Below are 22,662 nucleotides of genomic sequence, written 5' to 3' on the forward strand. Positions count from 1 at the left end.
CTGGCTCTTCATTGTCTATCAGGTCCAACCTGCATCACTTGGCCAAGGACTGTACAGAAAAAAGAGATGACACAAATTTGATGGAATGTAGTCAGACAGCCAGACCCAACAGCTCGTAAGATAATGGGGCCTTCACAGGTAAAGAAGTCACACATGAGTGAGGACAGAGTTTGCCCAACTCCCCTTGAGCCCACTGAGTGGTTTCCCAGCTGTCTGGTCAACACCCATCTCTGAGGAAAGCACCCTTCTTGGATTGAGGCAGATTTCCAGGATGAATAGAGATGCAAGGAGACTCTGTAGCACTTGAATTCAAGATCATATGTAACTGTGACAACTTGGGGCACATGTGACTCAATCGGGTCAGGAGAATGATTCATTATGACCATTCAGTAGGGAAACTGATGGAGGAGAATGGTCCTTCCTCTGCTTGCGTGATAATAACCAAACTCTTCAGTGGCACTAGGAATCAAACACACATATTGGAATGGACTTCAGAGCTCAAGTTTCAGTGAATGTGCAATTTTTCAGATGTAATATTCAATGACTCCTGGATTTCTGGTCAACTCTTGCTCCTTTGACTGATAGTAGTGCTTATATGAAGTGTGGATAAATTGGAGCACACTGCCGTCTCTCCCTTGATATGAAGTTAGATGCAGGAAGTGGCCAGAGAGTGATGGGCCCCCAGACGGAATGGGAGGGGCTGCATCTTGACTCCTCACAGAGCTGGAGCACTGTGTCAAAATCACCCATGTCTGGTCCCAATGGTCAGTCTTGTCTTAGCACAGGATCTAAGAGACCCTCGGGAAGCATTCCTTGCCAGACCTGAAGCCAGAGCTTCCATCTCAAATGGCTGAGACAAGAACTCCCGGGTCCATGTTTCTAGGGCTTGTGCCTGGATGCTGTTGTTGCCAGGCCACACTGCTCGTCTCTGCGGAGCTGCTTTTTCTGCTGTAGATGATCCTGTTCCTCAGAACAGCACCATGGGGGGACGTGTCAGCACAGCCTGGAAGCAGGAATCCACAAGACATAAAACATAGAGGGAGGTGAGATTTGGGGTCCCTGCTCACTTTCTCTACAGCCTAATTCCCTTGAGAATTCATTGTACATGTTTGAGATTGGCAGAGATGTTGGTAAGTGAGGGAGAAATTTCAAAAAGAAGAAAGTCACCAGTATGGGAATGAGAAAATCCGAATATAAACTGACAAGAAAGTCTTGCTGCTCCTGTGCTGTGTAAGGAGGGGAAGGCTCCAGGGAGGCCAGCTACTGACTCACTTTTCATTTCCTCAATTGAGCAAATGACCAGACACTAAGAAACAAAGGGCAACATAAAATTCCGTCTAAACCTGACAGTGCTGGAGGGATGAGATTGGCTCTGGTGTCAGAGAGGTTGACTCTCATTCTCCCGGCCTGGGGCATTGAAAGAGGACTGGGACCTTTGGGAGGAAGTGGTCAATAATGTTCACCTTCAGACTTAATTATGATCAAGAGCTTCTGCTACTGGCGACGTGGGGGAAAGAGAACCAAGATGCCAAGAGTATGTGGTTGTTTTAACGTGTCCAGAGATTTGATGCAGCGTCTCTACTACTGGTTGTCTAAATTACACTGTTCTAGCCCCTCTTGTTGCTTCTCCCAGGGCAGTAGATATCAGCTTTTAGTCCTGGAGTCCCACGCCCTGGAGGAGGCTGGGTCAGTGGGTAGACTTGTAGAGACCTGTGAGCACAAGGGAGAGTGCACATGGTGGAGAGAGTGGGGCAGAGCTGGGGAGGGGGCCTCACGAGCATGAGAGTCAGAACCCTGTACCTGTGTGGAGTTTAAGGACAGTGAGGAAGAGGGGAATCCAGGAATTTGTGTAGACAACCTACAACTCTATTCCTCAGGCCCCAGCGCTAAGGCACAGCTGCCTCACATCTCTCTCTCTGCTCCATTTCTGCATTATCCTCTTTGGGTTTTTGGCCCCTTCCTGGGACCTGTTCTGTGGGACAATCTTTGATGAGTTGGAGGTTGAGGAATTCTGTGCCCTGGGTCCTACAAAGGCCCAGAGAGGTCTGAGTCTCAAGGACACATAGGTCAGAGAATACAAGATCTCCCCAGGGACATGACTTCACGCTCTATATACACCACAGGACCAGCAGACCACACCATGTGCTGCAGGGACACCCCCACAGGCTTTCCGAGACAGAGTGATGCAGCTCTTGGGGGTGTCTGCTTCGTGAGAAGCGTCTTCAGATTGTCTTCTCGGGAACTATGGATGCAGGCTCCATGTCTAACTCTTATACGGTCAGAGTCAGAGGCCCTGAAATCCCATGCTGCCCCCCTCAATATAGAGCCTTTATGGTCCTGATTCTCCTCCAACAGGGTGCAGTGGCCTTCCCTGGGGTGAGGTGACAATCACAAACACATAAATCCTGGTGCACATCACAGGGGACAACACAGCCTCATCACCCAGTGGCACCTGTCCAAGCCTGCTGCACCCACCCTCTGCCCCTCAGCCCTCAGATCACCGTCCCCCCTCCGGCCTGTGCCTCGTCCCTGATCAAGCTTCTCTCCCCACCTCACCTTGATTTGAATCCTCAACCTTCTAATCTCCTTCCTGCACCTACCCTTCCTCAGACTCAGGTGGGGCAGGGGAAACAGAGACGGGCTAAAATCTCCCAGGGCTAAAATTACATTTACATATTTTCATAGTGTTTCCAATTTTTTGTGTGTGTGAAATTTCCCACTGTTATAAGAATATTTTACCCCAAGTCGTTGTATTGATGGTATTGATCAATTTGGGAAGCATCGTATCTGAAACACATTGAATGTTTTGACACATGAACTGGATATATCTGTACATTTATTTAATTATTTAATTTCTCAGAATGTTTTATAGTCTTCAGTGCACAATAAGTTCAAATTCTGCCAGGTTTATCCTTATGTATTTCACTTGTATGATACTATTGTAAGCAGCATTATTTTTAACATTCAATTTTGGTGGGTCTTTGCTGGAATACAGAATACAATTCATGGTTTCATGCGGGTATTGTACCTCAAAGCCCAGGTTGGAGCCCTCAGAGCAGAAGCATCTCTGGTCCCTCCACCCCGTAGGAGCGCCCAGCCTGACTCAGCCTTTCTCGAGCTCATCCAGTTTCTCCATCGAGAGCTGTTTGTCTCCGAGCAAGGGCTCACTGTGGTGGACACGTTAACAGGGTGAGAATACACTAGCAATGGATTCATCTTAATTCTGAACTGAACAAAACTATGTGATATTGTCACATCAGGTTGCCTGGGGAAATTCAAGTGCTGACAGAAAAACAATGACAACAGAAGTTACTCCCTGAAGCAGACTTGGTCAGAGTCGCTGCCCTGCTGGTGGCACAAGGCCAGGAGAGTGGATGGAGGCATACATCTCACTTCCTCATGGGTGTGGAGCACTGGGTGAGCCTTAGAGCTGTCAAGCCACATATCACAGTAATAGTCAGCCTCGTCCTCAGGCTGGAGTCCAGAGATGAGCAGAAGCCCTGTGTTGGCCGAGGCATCTTTGGATCCAGAGAAGTGACTGGGGACCTCAGAGCCCTGGTGCATATCTGAGTCTGACTAGTAGTACAGGAGACACTGAGCAGGGCTCCCTGGCTTCTGCTGGAACCAGTGTACCCAGTAGTCACCAACACTGAAACCACTGCTCGTGGTGCAGGTGAGTCTGGCTGTTGTTCCCAGAGATGTGGAGAGGGAGGATGGCTGAGTCAGCACAGAATGGGAGAAGGCACCTGAAGACACAGATAAACATGGGTGACGGTGCAGAGTCCAGGGCAAAGTTTCTCAGGGTCTGGGCCAGAGGGGCTGATACAAGTTAGAAACTGAGACGTGCTCCCCAAGGCCTGTCCCTACGTGTGCAGTGAGAGAGGAGCACAAGCAAGAGAAGAGTGCAGGCCATTGTGCACCTAGCCCCCTGGTCCCCACAGTCAGGCTGTATTGCCCCAGGCCACCTTTTCTTCTCCACCATCTGCCATAGGAGGGGCTGTCCATGCAAATGAATTTCCATCCAATGACTGCTCAGCCCCTTCCTGAGCCCTGGTGCTGGAGCTCAGCTCACACCACACACTGAGGGAGATGAAGTCTGGCTTCATCCCTTGGGAGAGCCCTGGGAGAAAGCACCTGCTGAGACAACATAAAGGTCCCTGCTAAGGGGACTCTGCCAGGCCAGAGAGGACCAATCAGCCAAGTCTGCATCAGTGAGCACACAGCCCATCCCCCAAAGGGCCCAGGCTGCTTTGAGTGGATGGTTCTCAGAGACCCTCTGTGTAGGGACCACAGGGCAGGCCCACACTGCCCAGTGCTTGTCTCAGTGCACACACCTCATAATGACCCAAATCCCTGAGAGCCCAGCTGAATCCTGCAGCTCAGCAGGTCACTGTCCCTGTTCACACATCCATGGGCTCATACCTTGATATGGTGATTTCAATACACTGTATAAGATTCTTCCAGTATCGCGTTCCCAGGTGGTCTCCGCATATATAGGAGGTGAAGAAAATGAACAAAAGTGACATGGTAAGGTGTTAGCACCCCTACTGAAGATGCCGCAAACATCGTATCTCTTCATTTGTATATAATTAAAATTTGCATACATTTTAGGGTTCTATCTCTGATGCTTTAAAGCAATAAGTTCAAATTACTCTCACATAAATTTATGTGTGTTTTAATCTCCCATTTTTAGCTAATTTATTTGCTGTGCTGATGACAAATCAAAGCAGCACAGGGATTCCTAATATTTGCTGCTATGCAGCTCCCATCATGCCGTATTGTATTAGAATAAAGTCAGACCAGCAGATAAGTCATTAGATCCTCATTTGTTGGCATCCTTCATCCATTTCTCCCTGTTCAGAATCCTCTCTTCTATGGACACAGAGCTTACAATCCCTATAATTCATTCTTCATGAGTTTTCCTGCTAGGATCCTTTGTAGGATTTGCAACTGAAAGGAGTAATGTTAGAATTTCATTGATCTTATGCTGGATCATGAGCTCTAAATTTGCATCTTGTTGGCAGTGGCTGTCTTACATGTTCTTAAGTGGAACGTTATCTGACATTCGCCCGGCTCACCCACACTCTGCAGTCTAGTTGCTGATGGAACTTGTCTCCTGTGCTCAGGGTTTGGTCTACCATCCACCTGCTCCCTGTGGGTTCTTTGCTCAGTACCTGGAGGCTCATCATGTCCTTTTCGACTTTCTGAACCCGTGGAATCCAGTCCGTCTGACTGATCACCTCCCCCAAAACTCAAGTACATGTTTCTCTCCTATTCTATACAAATATAATCAATGTTCTTACACAAATCTCCTCTTGAAGCAACTCAAAATCTCAAACTCAAAATGAAAGCCAAAATCATTAACTTTGCTTCAGTTCTGCTCCTGTTCCAGAGTTTCCAATTCAGGAGAATTCAAATATTCATTCAACAAATGTGTGTTTAGTGTTTTGCATGTGTCAGGCAGTATTCTGGGCTCTGTAGATACAAAACCGGAAAACAGATCTGTTCCCATGGAGCTTAGATCCAAGCAGGGGAAACACACAGTGACCAGAGTCACTAACCATAAAGATACAGCCTCCCTCGACTGATCCTTCCCCAGACGGTTAAGTCCCTGGGAATCTGGAGCCCGCTCCTGACTGCTGAGAGCCTCTAACTCAGACAGGACGTGGACACTGAACTTCCCGTGCTCTGTCCACAGCCTTCCCTTCGTCTTCACACCTCCCTGCCTCATGCCAGATGCCTGAGTGCAGGTGCCCATCCCTGCTCACCTGGCCATGCAGAGTTCCTCGGTGTGGTCTTATCTACTGTTTTGTACAGTATATTTCATTATTTAAACTTTATTCAAAGGGACATTCCAAACACATGCATCTGATAAAGCCACCTCTCTGCTTAAAACTCTGCCATAGATTCTCTCCCCGTCAAGATTAAGGAAAAATACTGAGTGCCCCCTTCAAGGTGTCTGTGTGTATGGCCACCATTTCTTCTCCTGCTTCCTGCTTCACCTCTCCCCCTGTAGCCTATATAAAAGCGTAAGCAGATCTTGTTTGCAAAGAGGATATTTAACCCTGGACCATAGAGTACCCTTCTGAGTCCTTGTGGTCCCCCAGCTCCACCCTTGACCTCCTTCCCTCAGGACCAGCATCACACATCACCTGCTGGAGAAGTTTTGACCACACTCAGATGGTCATCTTTTCCAGAATGCAACATTCTGCCTACCTGAGTCTTTCCTTTAAAGCTCCAAAAAGTTTTAGAGGAAATAGAAACTCGTACTTCGGAACTAAGAGTTTTCGCATTGATTATGTAACTGTGTTGGTCTCTGATCTTGGGGAAAGGATTCAGTCTGTGACCATTTAGCATGATATTAGCTGTATAATTTTCATAGAAGCACTTTATCAGGTTGAGGAGATTCCATTCCACAATATTCATAGTTTGCTGAGCGCTTTTGTGTTTAAAATAATGAATGAATTCTGAGTGAATCAATGTTTTCACGTGTGCATCTATTGAGATGATCATATATATATATATATTCAGATTTTTCTTAAAGGGTGAATTCCATTGACTGATTTTCAAATGTTAAATCATCTTTGAATTTCTGGTGAACCACTTTTGCTGTATTATTTGACTCAGTTAGCAAATACTTTATAACATATTTGTGTCTGTGTTCATGAAAAATATTGGTTTTTAATTTTCTTTCATTTTAAAGATTTTCTCTGGTTATAATGTAATGGCAAGCTTGTCTTCATAAAATAGTGTGGAAATTATTCCTTCCTCCTCTGTTTTCTTCAGAGTTTGTATGGAGTTCTTCTTACTTCTTATGTAAATGTTTGAGAAACTTCACGTACGGAGTAATCTGGGTGTGGGTTTGTATCCGTGAGAAGGTCTGAAACTACAGGGATGAGCTACTTACATGTACGTAATGACCAACAGGGGTCGAGCAGAACTGGCTCCTCATTTCATTGGACAATACTTACAGGACGTGTGCAGGCTGAGCTTTCAGTAGGTTGTTATTTTACAGTTAATCTTAATATCATTGTGGAAGCAAGATAAACTGTATTTTTTTTAGGTGCTTAAAAAGTTAATTCATGGGGCCAGCTCCATGGCTGAGTGATTTAGTTTGCGTGCTCTGCTGCAGCGGCCCAGGGTTCGGATCCTGGACACGGACATGGCACCACTGGTCATGCCACGTTGAGGTTTCGTCCACAACTAGAAGGACGTGCAACGAAGATATACAACTGTGTATGGGGCGGGGTTGGGGAGATACAGCAGAAAAAAAAAAAAAGATTGGCAACAGTTGTTAGCCCAGGTGCCAATCTTAAAAAAAAAAAATAAGTTAATTCAGATATTTTGATAAAAGTCAAAATATTGGGAAGTATAATATTAAAAAGTATTCATATCCAAATTCAAGTATTGTACAAATCTCTTCCCGAATGTGGCACCAGCAGGTAATCCATTACTTCCTTATATCCTGTGGTCTCTTGGTGCACACCTGGGAGCGAATGGCCTGGTGAAACCATGTGATCCATCTGTGCAGCCAAGAGGCCTGCTGACTAGTCAGTATCCATTGGGCAGGAAACTTCCCTCAGTTCAGTATCTCCCAGCAGGTATTGCGCCACAGCTGGCCTCTTGTGCCCTTGGTTGGGAAGCAATGGCTTCCACATAATGTCTTCTCTCTGCCACAGGAGCAAGGCCTCTAGAGTGCCAGCCGAGGGATCCTTTCAGTTTCAGAGCCAGGTGGGTGACTGGGACTCAGTGACCTCTTCCTGAGTCTCCATCAACAGACTTCATTCCTTCTCAATTGGATTTTGCCCTGAGATGGCATGACTTCCAGCCAGCACCCATATTTTTAATATAATGTATTGTTTCTTTAAACAAGGAAACAAGAAAAATAAAAATTATATTAGCAAATGCAAGAAACTTACAGAGAAATTGCCCCCTCGCCGACATGGCACACTTCGTTCCTCCTCCACCTCACAGCTCATGCTGGATGCCTCAGAGAAAGGTCCTGTAGTGATGCCACCTCTAGCCCTTTACTCGCATCCTGGCACTGGGTGAGTCGGCTCAGGGGTGCTAGGAGTGTTTCTGGAAGCCAGTCCTACACGGGATGCTTTCTAATAGCTTAAAAATCGTCTGAGCCATGAAATGTATCCTTAGAGAACTTATGTTTGAGGGACCCCTCCCAGCTTCTGACTATAGAGTGAAACCAAGTCACAGTTTTCAGTGATGGCTTGAGATTTTAAATCGATTCCTAAGTGTTTCTGGATTTTTGAATGATATTTTGGGAGAGCTGAGTCATGAAATGTTACTCTGGATGAATTTTAGAAAGAAATCCCCAGGAGTCCTTTCATAATAATAGAAGTAGAGTGGCTTCTCAAACTTGAGTGTTCAAAAATCTCCTGGAGAGCTCATTGAAATACAGGTTGTTAGAGATCATGCACATTTCTGATTCAGGAGTTATGCCTGGGGAATTGCATTTATAAGGCTCCAAAGTAGCGCTCCCATTTCAGTGCTAAATGATGTATTAATTCGGTCTGTATGGTAAAATCAATAAATGAGGCTATGTCGTTAATGGTCTTTGAATAAGAGGAGTCCCACAGGGAGCAGTGGGGTCTCTGAGTCTCACTGTTCATTGATGTATTTTTAGCTGAGCCCCTCCTCTCATTACTCTAGGCCCAGAGGGAGAGAGGGAGCACAGACTCAGAGGTGTCACACTGCAGAGATGGACACACCGTGGGAGAGGCTTCAAGTGGCAGGTGACAATGGACCACTGGATAGAAGAATGGGGCCGTGGAGCCTCCCTCCTCATGGTGGTGTTACCATCTCCACCCTCTCACTTTCTCTCTGCCTCAAAGGGCGGGGCCTCAGAGCATATGAGGAGCCTGAGTTCATTTCCAGGTCAAGGATCTACGCCACCCATCTGTCAGTTGTCATACTGTGGTGGCTGTGTGTGCTGTGGTACTAAAACTATGTCACTGGTATTTCAAATACCAGCAGGATCACCCACTGTGAACAGGTTTCAGTGGAGCTTGTAGATCAAGACAGAAAAGGAAAAATGACCTGGTCATCCGTTTCCAAAAAAGGGGCACGAAAACCTTATGAATAGCAGCAGAGCATTGTCTGATATAGCGCCAGGAGATGAGAGGATGGCACAGAAAGACTGGGCAGGGTTTCACTTTGCAGTGCACAGGGCCTCTAAGAGTTGCAATCGACTCGGTAGCATTACCAACAAGAACAACAAAATAATAGATTGACAGATAAGACCGTATTATCTCAACAGATCCTGAAAGAGCCTTTGACCAAATTTAAAACAAATCCCTAATAAAAATCACATAAAAATAGAAACAGACAGACACACTTATAATATGGTAATATACACTTTCTCCCACACAGGCACAATCTGGTCCTACAGCCAGCTTCTTAGCTAAAGGGCTGGGGGAGTGGGCATTTCCAAAAGACCAGGAAGAAGCAACAGGAGGGGCTGTCCATGCAAATGGTTTCCATCCAGTGACTGCCCAGCCCCTCCCTGAGCCCTGGTGCTGGAGCTCAGCTCACACCACACACAGAGGAGGATGGAGGTCGGCTTCACCCCTTGGGAGAGCCCTGGGAGGAAGCACCTGCTGAGACAACACAAAGGTCCCTGCTTAGGGGACTCTGCCAGGCCAGAGAGGACACAGCTGCTGAGTCCCCATCAGGGAGCACAGGGCCCAACCCCCAGGCCCAGGCTCCTCTGAGTGAATGGTCATCACAAAGCAGCTGTGTATGGACCACACCGCAGTCCTGCAGCGCCCCCTGCTGATCAAAGGGCACACCCCACACAATGGCCCAAAGCCCTGAGAGCCAAGCTGGTTTCTGTAGTTCACCAGGTTGCTGCCTCAATTCACACATCCATGGTCTGATCATTTGATAATGGCATTCACATACACTGGAAGTGACGGCTCTTATATCTCACTCTCAGAAGGCAGTGCACATGGAAGGTGCAGAAATATACAGAAATGTGAATTGAATGTTTTTCTACCCTCAGAGAAGATGTTGCAAACGTTGTATTCCTTGTTTTTTCTTTTCTTTTTTTTTGTTCTGAGGAAGATTAGCCCTGAGCTAATTTCTGGCTGCCAATCCTCCTCTTTTTGCTGAGGAAGACTGGCCCTGAGCTAACATCTGTGCCCATCATCCTTTACTTTATATGTGGGATACCTGCCACAGCACAGCTTGCCAAGCAGTGCCATGTCCGCACCCTGGATGTGAACCGGCGAATTGGGGTGGCCAAAGTAAAATGTGCACAGTTAACTGCTGCCTCACGAGGCCACCCCCATATCCCTTCATTTTTATGTGGTTGAGAGAGTGCTTACATGTCTAGTGTTCCATTGCTTGTGCATTAAAGCAATGAATTCCAAATAATCTCACATAACATTATTTGTGTCTTAAACTCCAATTTTTTAGGTAACATATTTGTTCTACTAATGAGAAATCAAGGAAGAACAGTGAATCCTAATATTTCAGCTGTGCAGCTCCCATCACGCCATCTTGTATTAGAGTAAAGTCCAACCCGGCAGAGAAAGTCTTGTTTGTTGGCTTCTGTCATCCATCTCTCCCTGTTCAGAATCGTGTCTTGTATGGACACAGAGCTTACCAACCCCATCATTCCTTCTTCACAAGTTTTCCCACTGGGGTGCTTCATAGCATTTGGGGTTAAAAAGTTGAATATTAGAATAGGATTTATCTTGCTAACACCTTGTTGACAAATGTCTATCTTAGATGTTCCTCAGTGAAATATTATTTGACATCCATCCAGCTCACCCACACTCTGCAGTTTATTTGCTCATGGCGCTTGTCTCTTGTGCTCACAATTGTTCCCCCATCCACCTGCTCCCCGTGGTTTCTTTCCTCAGTCCCTGCTGGCCCAGCACATCCTTCTCCTCTTTCTCTGCATGAATCCGTGGAACCCAGTCCATCTCCCTGCTCACCTTCCCCAGGGTCAAGGGCGAGTTTCTCTTCTGTTCTATAGACAATGAGATCACCATTATCACTTAACGTCTCCTCTTGATTGAACTCGGAACTCCAGACTCAGAGTGCCCAGGAAGGAGAATCATTGTCTTTGCCTCAGATCTGCTCTTCACCAAGGTGTGCAATTCAGGAGAATTCAAATATTCTTTCAACAAACACGTGCTGAGTTTGTCCTTTGAGCCACAATTTTCTGGGCTCTGTAAATACAGCAGTGACAAAATGGCGGAAAGTTCCTATTCACAGGGAGCTTAGCTCCTAGCAGGAGAAACACGCAGTGCACAGTCTCACAGGATTGCTCTGGGGATCTGGAGCCCGCTTCTGCTGGCTGAGGCCCCCTCACCTCCTCAGGACATGGACACCGGGATTCTCTGTGCTCTGTCCACAGCCTCCCCTCAGCTGCACACAGCTCTGTGTCATTCCAGGAGCCACATGCAGGAGCCCAGCCCTGCTCCCCCGGCCTTACAGAGTCCCTCAGTGTGGCCTCGTCCCATAGTTCACACACTATATTCCATTCTTTACTCTGTAGTTAGAGCAATATTTCAAGCACATGTATCTGAGAAAAGCACCTCCCTGCTTAAAATGTTCCCATAGTTTCTCTCACCATCAACATTATGTAAAGATATTGAGTGTCACATTCAATGGCTGTGTGTGTGGCCATCATTTTTCCCCCCTCCTGCCCCCTCTTCCCTGGAGCCTGTACAAAAGCACAAGCGGGGCTCCTTTGCTAAGCGGATACTTAACCCTGAACCATGGTGCCCCCTTCTCTTTGAGCATTTCTGGTCCTCCTGTCCCACCGCTGTCCCCTTCCTTCAGGACCAGGATCAGACAGCACCTGCTGGAGGTGCTGACCATGCCGAGATGAGCGAATACTTGTTTTATTATAATAATTTGCTAGGAAATCTACAAAGTTAAATCTAACCCCCAGTATGCATATTCTCTTCAATAGAATAAAGGATAGAAATACTGAACAAAGGACACAATTATAATTCTTATCATCATTTTTATTCCTAATGAGTTGACTCTGTTTACATTCCCCAAAGAAGTAGATGTATATTGCGTTATTACTTTTTGTTTAAACATTTCATGTTTCCAATTTGGTTTGGGAATTATTATCCTTGGACTGAGTCAGACATCAGGACAAATTGTTGTAAGTAGAGATTTTGTAGCATTTGAATTCAAGAACATCTTTACTATGACGATCTGTAAAAATGTGACACATTAGAGAGCCTGGAGGACTATTCCTCAGGATGATTTAGTTTGAAAACTGTGACAGACAAGGGCTTTCCTGCGTGTGGGGCAGCTCGCAATCTAGAACGTCCTCTGCAGGACCAAGGACGCTGCTCTCACAACGATTCTAAGACATCGCTTCTTTGACATGTGATGTTTCTTTCATCCCAGTTTCAAATGGAGAACCTCTAATATAAAGCCACTTAGAATTATTACTTTTGTTGATTTATCTATTTTCCCGTCTTACTTCAAAGAATGGGACTTCCCTTTGATTCCAGTTTCCTGACAGATTGTTTCAAAATCACAAATAAGTTTTGAAATTTCATCAAATTCTTTTCTGTTGAAATAGTCGCTCTTTTTTCATCAATGGATCACAAGCTGTGGTATGGAAATAATGAGCACTGACCACTGCCTCATCCCGTATGTAAAACTCAATTTAATTTGAATCACGGTGATAAATATAAAAGCTAAAATCATGAAAGTTCTAAGAAAAAACATAGTAACATCTTCATGTCCTTGGAATAGACAAAGTCTTCTTAGGTTGAACACAAAAATCACTAACCACAAGAGAACAAAATAATAAACAAATGACCTAAAATTTTTAAATATTGCTTAATAGGCAAGTGACATCAGAAAGATGATGGAATAGGAGGTCCTCCACTTGTGTCCTCACTCAGCAACCATGATTTGGTGGCCATCCACGGACAAAAGTGCCTTTGTGAGAGCTTCTGGATCCAGGTAGGAGACTGTGAAATCACGGCGGGACCCAAGGCTGAGGAGTGGTATTTGAGAAGGCAGGCCCATGCTTGGGGGTCCTGGCCACAGGCCCAGAACAGCACTATCTCCCTGGGGACACAGCAGATCTTTTTTTAATTTTTAATTAATTTATTTTCTTTTTTGCCTTTTTCTTGCCACCTGCATGCCTTGGCCAGAGACCCAGCAGGAGTCACTCCTGCCCATGCCTCAGTTAGCAGCCCTGACAACGGTGACCCTGGCTGTGAACCCTGAAGCAGCCAGTGATCCAGTTCCTGCCCCTCTTAGCCACAGTCCAGGAGCAATCCTGCCCATCCAGGAACTGGAAAAGACACACGCCCATCAGTGCCCTTGGAGGCAGGCCTGCTGACCTCAGTCTGACTGGGAATCTTGAGGCCGCCCTGTGCCCTGGCTCCAGAACTGTGCAGAGTGGTCTGTGGGCAGGAAAGGGGTTGGGGACGTGCCAATCCAAGCCCCAAGAAGCAGGCCTTCAGACTAGCACCAGCTATGGACCCTGAAGCAGACTTCTGTCACAGTACAGCCCTTATCAGATCTGGCCCAGGGCCAACGCTGCCCAACAAGGAAACGGTCCAGTGCCCAGGAGAAAGCCTCACCCATCCATCCACTATTTTCTCCTTATTCTAGGGTAAAACATTGCCCAAGACCTTCTAATCTCTGCACTGAGGGGTTGTCTTCCTTTACGTGCGTCCCTCACACTTTGGTTTCTAGGAGAGTTTTCTTGATTTCTCCTACTAGACTCTGCTCGCCTGGGACATGACCCCATCCTAACACCTGCTTCCCAGCACAGCCTTCCAGCCCCCACAAGGGATGTCTGGGATCAGGATGTGTGGACCCATCTGCTTTGACCCTGCCCAGTGGGAGAGCAGACCCCCTGCTCTGAGGCCTGAGGTCCCATCTGCAGCCAAGTCTCAGCCTCTTCAGCCTTCCTGTGTTGTTGGCTGATTTTCTTCCTCAAGAAAATGAGAAAAGAAACCAAGTAGGTGTAACCAATCCTTTATACATAAAATAACCCTCTGGAAGCATTTAAACACAAACCCATTACAGAATTCCACTAATGAGGTTCAGATTAAGTAATCTGATAGAAAATGTCATGTTTGTGCTTTTATAAAGTGGGAAGTTTCTACTATGGGGGCAGCATTGAGAACAAGGGGACTGAGTTCTTCCTTCATGTTGTGTTCCACTAACAACACCCTGAAATTGAACAGGCACAGGTGAAGTTTTGATCAAATGTAAGACGAGAGTAAGCTAGAGATGTGCATTCCTAATGAGTAGTCCCATTTGACAGAGCTGATCCTCTCTCTTTAAAATGTGAACTTCAAATAATCCTGCCTCAACTAGATGGAGCCATCATGTTGTCTCAATTGATTGACTCACCCACCACCCACACTGTTCCCAAGAGCCCAGCCTCAGTTCTTCTTTTTCCCAAACCCGTTCTTCAATACCTCATTCCTCCAAGACATAGGTAATCTTAATTTTCTTTTCTCTCCCACCTGCTCCACACATTAACCAGACCCTTAGTCTGCCATTTGTATCATCCACAGTTCCTACCTAGTCCCTACCTGCATTCAAACCTCCTCCTCCTTCATATTCTATGCAGCACATGGGCCTCATATACTTAAATCAGATTCTGTTTGTGAGATTTTCTGACAACCCCTCTAATGCTCCCGTCTTCACCCCACCAAGCTCATCCCTCCTTACCCTGCCAGGACATCTTTTCTGTACAGTATATTTTGCTTGTTTGCACTCTCTCTCCCCCCAGACAGTGTCACCACCCTGAGCATGGGAACCCTTCTTATCTTGTCCACTGTCTGTCCTGAGCCCCTACAACAAAGTCTAACCCATAGTAGGTGTTCAGTAAATGGTGTGGATTCACATAATCTGGAGAATCAACTAACCTGAGTCAAACACAGCTGGACTCTGTGTCCCTGGTTCTGCTCTCATTCCATGATATGGACTGAACTGTATCCGTTACAATCCTATGTGGAGACCCTAACCCTGTTGTGACTGTCTTTGGAGATAAGGCATTGAAGGAGGTAACTAAGGTTAATGAAGTCATAAGGGTGGTGCCCAAACAAGTAGGGCTGGCGTCTTTATAAAAAGAGGAAGAGAAACCAGGGGTGAGTGCGCAGAGAAAAGTTCCTGTGAGGACACAGCAAGAAGGCAGCCATCTGCGAGCCAAGGAGAAACCAAACCTGCCAGCACTTTGAACTTGGACTTCCAGCCTGCAGAACTGTGAGAGAAGACATTTCTGTTGGTTAACCCACCCCGTCTGTGGTGTTATGTTATGGCAGCCCTGGCAGACACACACACCCCTGGTGGACTCTGTCCCCTGGGCAGCCTGCGCCAGCATCCAGGAATGTCTGCTCGATTAGAGAAAAACAGACAATGGATTGAAACCAAGGGCAAGCAGTGGGGACAGATATTGAGAGGATGAGGACACATCTTCAAGACAAATTTCCCTGGATCGAGTATCAGAACTGCTTTTGGCCAAACAAACAAAGGAAGCAGCTGACGTGGCCGAGGAGTCGGGGCTGCACAGAGAAGCCCCATGGATGGTGGGAGAGCAGGTTTTTGTCTCACTTCCCCACAAGCCTGCAGCACTGTGTCACTACTCAGGCTGCTGTCTCCTTCTGAGCAGTAATAATCAGCCTCGTCCTCAGCCTGGACCCCAGAGATGGTCAGGGTGGCTGTGTTGCCAGACTTGGAGCCAGAGAATCGATCTGGGACCCCTGAGAGACGTGTGTTAGTAGCATAGATGAGCGTTTTGGGGGCTGTTCCTGGGATCTGTTGGAGCCAGCTCGCACCATAACCACCCGGATGTTGGAGCTGCTTCCAGAGCAGGAGATGGTGACTGTCTGGCCCACGGTCCCAGACACTGAGGCGGGCTGAGTCAGAGACTGGGCCCAGGATCCTGGAAGTGAGAGAGATACAGAGATGGTGATTCTGGAGTCAGAAGACAAGAGAAAGCAGGGTCCCAGGCGTCTTCCCAGTGTCCCTTCCCTTGTCCCCATATGTAGTCACCTGTGCAGAGAGCGATGAGGGTGAGGAGGAGAGGGGACCAGGCCATGGTGGAGATCTTCACCGAGTCCTGCCTTCTGTGGCCCCACAGCTGAAGCAGAGCTTCCCCCAAGTCTCTCCCACCCCTTCTTCATGCTCTGAGAGAGGGCGGGCCCACACGTGCAAATCAGACCCTCCCAGCCTTCTGATCCCTCACTGGGACTCGGGTCAGGTCCCACTGCCTAAGGGTGATCAGGGGGTGGGGCGTTCACAGGGATGAGCCCTGAGCAGAGGGCACCAGGCAGTGCCAGGTGGCTGGTCAGAGCTGTGATCAACGCCAGAAATGTCAGGAATGAGCACTGAGAGCCCCCTAGTGTCCAGTCCCAGCCCTCACTTGTGTCACAGGGTGACAAAAGCCCATCAGAAACCTTTCCTGCATCTGCACTGCTCTGTACACTGTCCACCTGCCTTAGAGTCAGACCAGGTGGCCCCTTGTGTAGCCTCCACATCACCTCTGGGCAGTCTCTACACAGACTCCTTGGACTGAGTCTGGCCACAACTCCTTTGCTGTTCAGTGGTCAGGACTGAGGGGGTGTCTCTTATCAAACTCCTCTTAGATCAGGATCAAGTGCAGAGCAGTGACCAGCCCCATGGAGGTAGGTCCCCTTCTGTGCAAGAGACAGATTCTTGTCCTCTTATGTGATCTCTTCATTTTTAGAGATTAAGCAGCGTGTCTCCAACACTCCAAAACTTTGCTTCAAAGGTTCTATTCCTGGTGGAATGTAAGTACTTTGATTTTTGCTACACTCTTGTCTTTGCCCAATCGTTACCGTTCACTGCTCTCCTCACTAATGTATGAGTTGAACAAAACATTTTACATGGCTCATTCTCTACTTGTATGGGAGTCAGGTGTTTAGTTTTGTGAGTCAGGCTAACTCTGATCCCAGCTCCAGGACACAGAAGAGGAAGGTAACTGGGACAGAGCTCCTGAGACCTGGGCCCTGTGAGGGGGAGAATCTCAGCAATGAGCCCTCAGTGACCTGAGCAATCACTCTATTGGGGAATGGGACAGAAGGGATCTGGACTGGAGTGTGTGTCTAGACATCCATGAGCCGGGCCTCCGGGACTGGTCCTCACCTGAGAGAGGAGGCAGTTGCAGGGGAGGAGACAGGTGATGGCAGGCAATGGCCACTAGTGTGGGTTCTTGAGATGTAATCGCCCTTCTCACTCCCTCTGGGAAGAGGATGTCCTCATGAGGGAGTTTTGCTCCTTTCTCTCTCTCTCTGGAGACTATTGAATTTCAGCCTGGGGCCTCACTGATTAGAGTGGGTGTCATTTCACCTGAGACTGATCCTTTGCAGAACATTAGAAAGATCAGGTCACCAGAAGCAGAGTGTTATGAGACAGGTGCCACTGGCCTGTATCCCCTACCCAGCTCCCAGTGTGCCCAGTAGAAGACCCAACATGAACGAATGACGAGGATGGAGAGCAGAGTGACGCACATGCTGGGACAACTGAAGGCAACCTCTGCCCTTTCCTCTCCTCTCAGACCCCTAATCTCCCAGTCATGTGGTGAGCATGTGATTCACCCCAGCTCCAGCTCCAGGGACAGGGCTTTCATTTTCCAAACCAATCAGACAATCCCCTCCCTGCTCACCATGATGGAGTCAGGGGAGATAGGGTGAGTCATCTGGTCCCGTCCTCGTGAAGTCTGAGATTCCTGTTCAATGGATGAGGGAGGGCAATGTCTCTCATTCAGGAGGGTTTATTGTGTGGATGTGATGGCTGCGACTCCAGGGGCATTTTTGACCCATGTGTTGTATCAGCCTGGGTACATGCGAGATCATGGAGAATGGACAACTCCAATAAATCTCAGAGAAGGAGTGAAGTCCATTGAGATCACACACTTGAAAATTACAACATTCCTGTCACCACTGAACAAGGCAGGAAGGCTGCTGTTTATATTTCCATCACAAGGATGAGCTTAGGACCTCAACCCCACACCTGTGTCCATAGACCTTCATCCAGGAGGTGCAGCTAACTCACATTCCAACCAGTCTCCAAGGACCAGCCTCCAAACCTCTTGCCTACGTCCCCTTCCTCACCTCCAAAAAACATGCGGTGTCTGACCAACCTTCTCCACCTCAACTGCTCCATCCTGCATCCAGGACTGTAGTGTGATCTTTGTACCAAATCCACAAAGCCCAACAGGCCACTGTTGTCACTCTCACCACCTCTTCATTCATCTTCTATGAACAGCTGGACTTCATAAATTAATCAGATTCCTGATCTTCTTTGTCAAATCCTCTAATGGCTCCTATCTCCCACCCAAGCCCAGGATACAATTGCTGTTCAGTGAATAGTGTGGATGGATCGACCCCTGAATAGTGGGCTATCATGAGTCAGACCCCGCTGCACTCTGTGTGTCTCCCTTGTTTTTCCCCGACCCAGCATTGACTCTCCCCATGGCAGCCCAACCTGAACTTGAGAAATATCTGATAAATGTGAGACAATCAGATAATGTATTTCTGTGAAGGGCAGACTTTGGGAGCACAAATTGGGAGGATGTGGCTTTATGGTATAGACCATGTTCTCTGTAGTGTGTAAGAGAATCTTGTTTTTGACCATACAAATGAACAAGGGTACAGAAGAGCCACACTTCAGTGAGGACACTGTTTGCCCCAGTATGAAAGAGCCTGTAGAGCATTCTCTGTGCCTGCCTTGTCCAGAACACTGCCCTCTCAGGACCCATCCAACAGCACCCCTGTTGATCTCAGATCCAGGAGCCACAAGACCCTCTGACTCCACCAAGCACTCCTGGAGGGTATCCTGATGTTGCACATGGATCTCTGTGATGTCACTATCCAGAGTCATTCAATGAGTAGGTCTCTTCATGGAGATAGAGGGTGAGACGTTAATTGTCTCCAGATAACTAAAGACTTCCAGGCAGCTACATACAGGATGTATTGTACAGTCCTTATCTTCCTCGATATTTCAGGATTAACTGACATATAACTTTGCTTCTGCCATGTGCCTGGGGTCTCTATTAGTGGAGGACCATGTTAAACCAAGATCAAGACCTGAAATCCTACAATGAATCTGTTGTTTCATGAGGACCAAAAATCCATATAGGATACCCTGGCAGGCTGATTATGTTGTTCTTGTCACTGCTACTATTGCTGCTGTTGTTGTGAGGGACTCCTGTTAGACCCCTCACCCCCACTGCACAAGTACTGCTGGTAGATGTCTCTCTTGGCCACTAGAATACAACGCCATCAGGGAAAATGTGTCCTCCCTCCTGCTGACCGCTCTGGGCTTATTTGCCCTTTATTGTTATTCTGGAGATTTATTATTTTGTCTTCTGAATCTTATGATATATTTATGGTTGTTTTTACTATTTTAGTTTAGTTTTATCATTGTTTTCAGTCTGAAGATTGGTGAGTAAAACATTACTATGAACATCTGTCTTTTTCTGAGATTCATCCTCCTTCCTTGACTTAGTGGCATCAGGATCTGTCACCCAACCCACACTGGTCCCTGATCAGGTTTGTTGGGTATCTACTCCATATGCTGACATTGAAGAAAGAACAGGGCTTTCTGGAAATTTCCCTGTAATATCAGGGTTCTCTGTGATAATGAGGGTTGTGTCATAGACTAGGTCCAAAGAACTAAGCCACTTTCAAATATCCTCCTGCCCCCCCAAAAATAAACAAAAAATAACTATAACTGCAAAACAATTAAGATTTGCTGGATTAAACTGGGGAAAGTGAGGCAGTGATGGGCCTGAGAGCCAGGTCCTTAACGGGAAGAGCCCTCTCCTGCACCTGGAATCCAAGAGTTCCTCGAGGATGCGATCTGAAGAGAAGAAGAGAAGCTCTGCTTTGTGAAGGTTTCAGAGCTCAGGGAATGACCAGCAAAGCAAGGGCCAGGCTCATGGGACATGTAGGGGATTGTGCAGATGAGGACCTGGGTGTCTGGGGTCACACTTGCTGGACATCTCTTCTCCACTTCATCCTACCCAGCATGAGACAGGGAGGTGTGATTGTAAGTTCTGGTGACAAAGTGATTTTCTTGCTTTGGAAAACCCGTAGTTAACTGGGTTGTTTTCATTGCATTGATAAATGTAGAGTGACTCAAAAGCATCATTCTCTCTGGTTTTAGTTGCACAAGTGACAGCAGAAGCCAAAACCTGGGCTGGTGTTGGCCACAGGCAGGGACAGAGGAGAGTTAGTTCAGACTGGGGAGTGGAAGGCAGATCCTTATCTCACTCCCCATGTGCCGGGGGTGGCATGGAGGTTGTATGCAGCTGTTTGACAATGACAATCAGCCTCATCGTCAGGCTGGTTGAGGAGGTAAGGTTGACAGACCCAGATCTGGAGATTGATCTGGACCCCCTGAAGGCCCATCACTGCTGTTCTAGGTCACAAACTTAGGGGCTCTGCCTGGGGCTCCTTGGTATTTGGGTTTCCATGACAACCTACAGTGTTTCTCATTACAAGAGATCATTTGGGTCCTTCTAAAGAGCTTCACAGGCTGGAATTACTTCATGCACATATTGAGGAGTTTCTGGTCCCTCATATTCAACTGAACCTCTCCTATACCTTGTCTAGTTGGAAAGGGCCACAGAAATATATGAAGAGAGAACAACCCAAACCTGTACCTGTAGGCTCAGGAACACCCACCCACAGGGCTTCCCATGAGGTCTGAGTGGGATCAGCTGTAGGAAAGTCACATTCACAAGACCTACTTCGTCCAAATTCCCGGAGCAAGCTCCGCATTTTCCTCCCCTTCTCCCTGACATCACACCAGCCCCTAGTTCTCATGAGTAAGCTTGTAAGGGCCACAGGGCAGTCCCACAGTGACCCCTGCTGGTATCATGTGGAAAAAATGAGAAATGATAAAAAATTCTAAAATATATCTTTTATTTAAAAATACATAAAATGCATCCTTTCCCAGGAAGACACAAATTTGATCCATTAGAGACAGAGTAAGTAAATGTACCAATTTCTTTAGAAATTATAAAGATTGCTATTATAGAAATACTCCCCAGAATGATATGAGACACAGAGAGTTTCACAGGAAACATCAAGCAAGCTTTCAGAGATGAAATGGTTCCAATTTATTTCTTTTTTATTTTTTGTGTTTAGACACATGAAAATTTCCATAAACATCTTAGTTGATGGAGTGGTGAAAGGAGGTGTTTCTGCAAAGATGAGGAACAGCCAAAGTGACCTTTATCTCTATTATGATTCAACCTTGTTCGGTAAGGATTAAAACTGCAACAAAAAAGGTGATAACAGTGGCCAGGACTTGGCATTGATGAGAGTGAACAGTAGACATTCTTAACGGCCCAAATGAATGTTACGGCCTTAGACACTCTGGTGCTGGTGCAGAAGCGACAGCAGAGATCTCCTCAATGAGTGACCAGTCACTAACTGTGACTCGTGCTGGTAACAGTTAGTAAGAAAGGAGCAGTGGGTGGAAGAAGGGGAGCAGAGAGAAGGTCTTGGCCCACCCACCTGGGGTGAAGAGCACCTTGTGAGCTCTGAGGCCACAGCCCAGGTCTGAGGGAGCATCCGCCTCCCACTCAGGCTGTATTCTATTTACTGTCAATCATCACATTTATGGGGCCTCTGTCTGGGAGCCAGAACAACCCACATGACACAGGCTTCCAGAGCAGTAAGTGGTGACCTTCTGCCCAAGAGACCAATACACTGAGACAGAGGATGGTGAGTCTGGGGTCAAAGCACCTGTTCCTGTGGAACTGAGGAGGAGGCAGGTCCTGTGTGACCCCAGGGGCTCCTTGCCCTAAAATCCCACAAAGGACCCTGTATAAGAGACTGGGAGGGAAAGATTCCATGACATTCTGGAGCCACCACAGAGCTTCATCTCCTGAGGTGGCCCTGTGCGGATTCTGCCCACAAGCTGTCTTTCCTCTGGACAGATGTTCCTGGGAGCCCACTTCCTCCTTGGGAATGCAATCTGGCTCTCCATTGTCTATCAGGCCCAACCTGCATCACTTGGACAAGGACTGCACAGGAAAAACAGATGACACAAATTTCAAGGAACGTAGTCAGGCAGCCAGACCCAATAGCTCATAAGATAATGGGGGCCTCACAGGTAAAGAAGTCACACATCAGTTTGCCCAAGTCCCCTTGAGCCCACTGAGTGGTTTCCCAGCTGTCTGGTTAGCACCTACCTCTGAGGAAAGCACCATTCTTGAATTTAGGTAGATTTCTAGGATAAATAGAGAGAAATGGAGACTCTGTAGCACTTGAATTCAAGATCATGTGTAACTGTGACAACTTGGGGCAAATGTGACACAATCGAGTCTGGAGAATGATTCATTATGATCATTTAGTAGGAAAACTGACAGAGGAGAATAGTCCTTCCTCTGCTTGGGTGATAATAAGCAAACTCTTTCGGTGGCACTAGGAATCACACACAAATTGGAATGGACTCCACAGCTCAAGTTTCAGTGAGTGTGCAATTCTTCAGATGTAATACTCAATGGCTCATGGATTTCTGTACAACTCCTGCTCCTTTGACTCATAGGAGTGCTTATATGAAGTGTGGATAAATTGGAGCACACTGCCGACTCACCCTTGATGTGAAGTTAGATGCAGGAAGTGACCAGAGAGTGATGGGCCCCCAGAGGGAGGGGGA

At 47.0% G+C, this 22,662-nt stretch overlaps 1 protein-coding gene and 1 pseudogene across 2 annotated transcripts in view; both read right to left on the reverse strand.

Annotated features, from left to right (window-relative positions):
* The window catches only part of LOC100060608 (immunoglobulin lambda variable 1-40), a 765,973-nt gene that overhangs the window by 711,173 nt on the left and 32,138 nt on the right, over positions 1 to 22,662 (reverse strand). The gene's annotated exons all lie outside the window — the stretch shown is intronic.
* LOC138925457 (immunoglobulin lambda variable 1-40-like) lies at positions 1,688 to 16,138 on the reverse strand (annotated as a pseudogene).

This window comes from Equus caballus, chromosome 8 (assembly GCF_041296265.1).
Source record: "Equus caballus isolate H_3958 breed thoroughbred chromosome 8, TB-T2T, whole genome shotgun sequence".
NCBI lineage: Eukaryota > Metazoa > Chordata > Mammalia > Perissodactyla > Equidae > Equus > Equus caballus.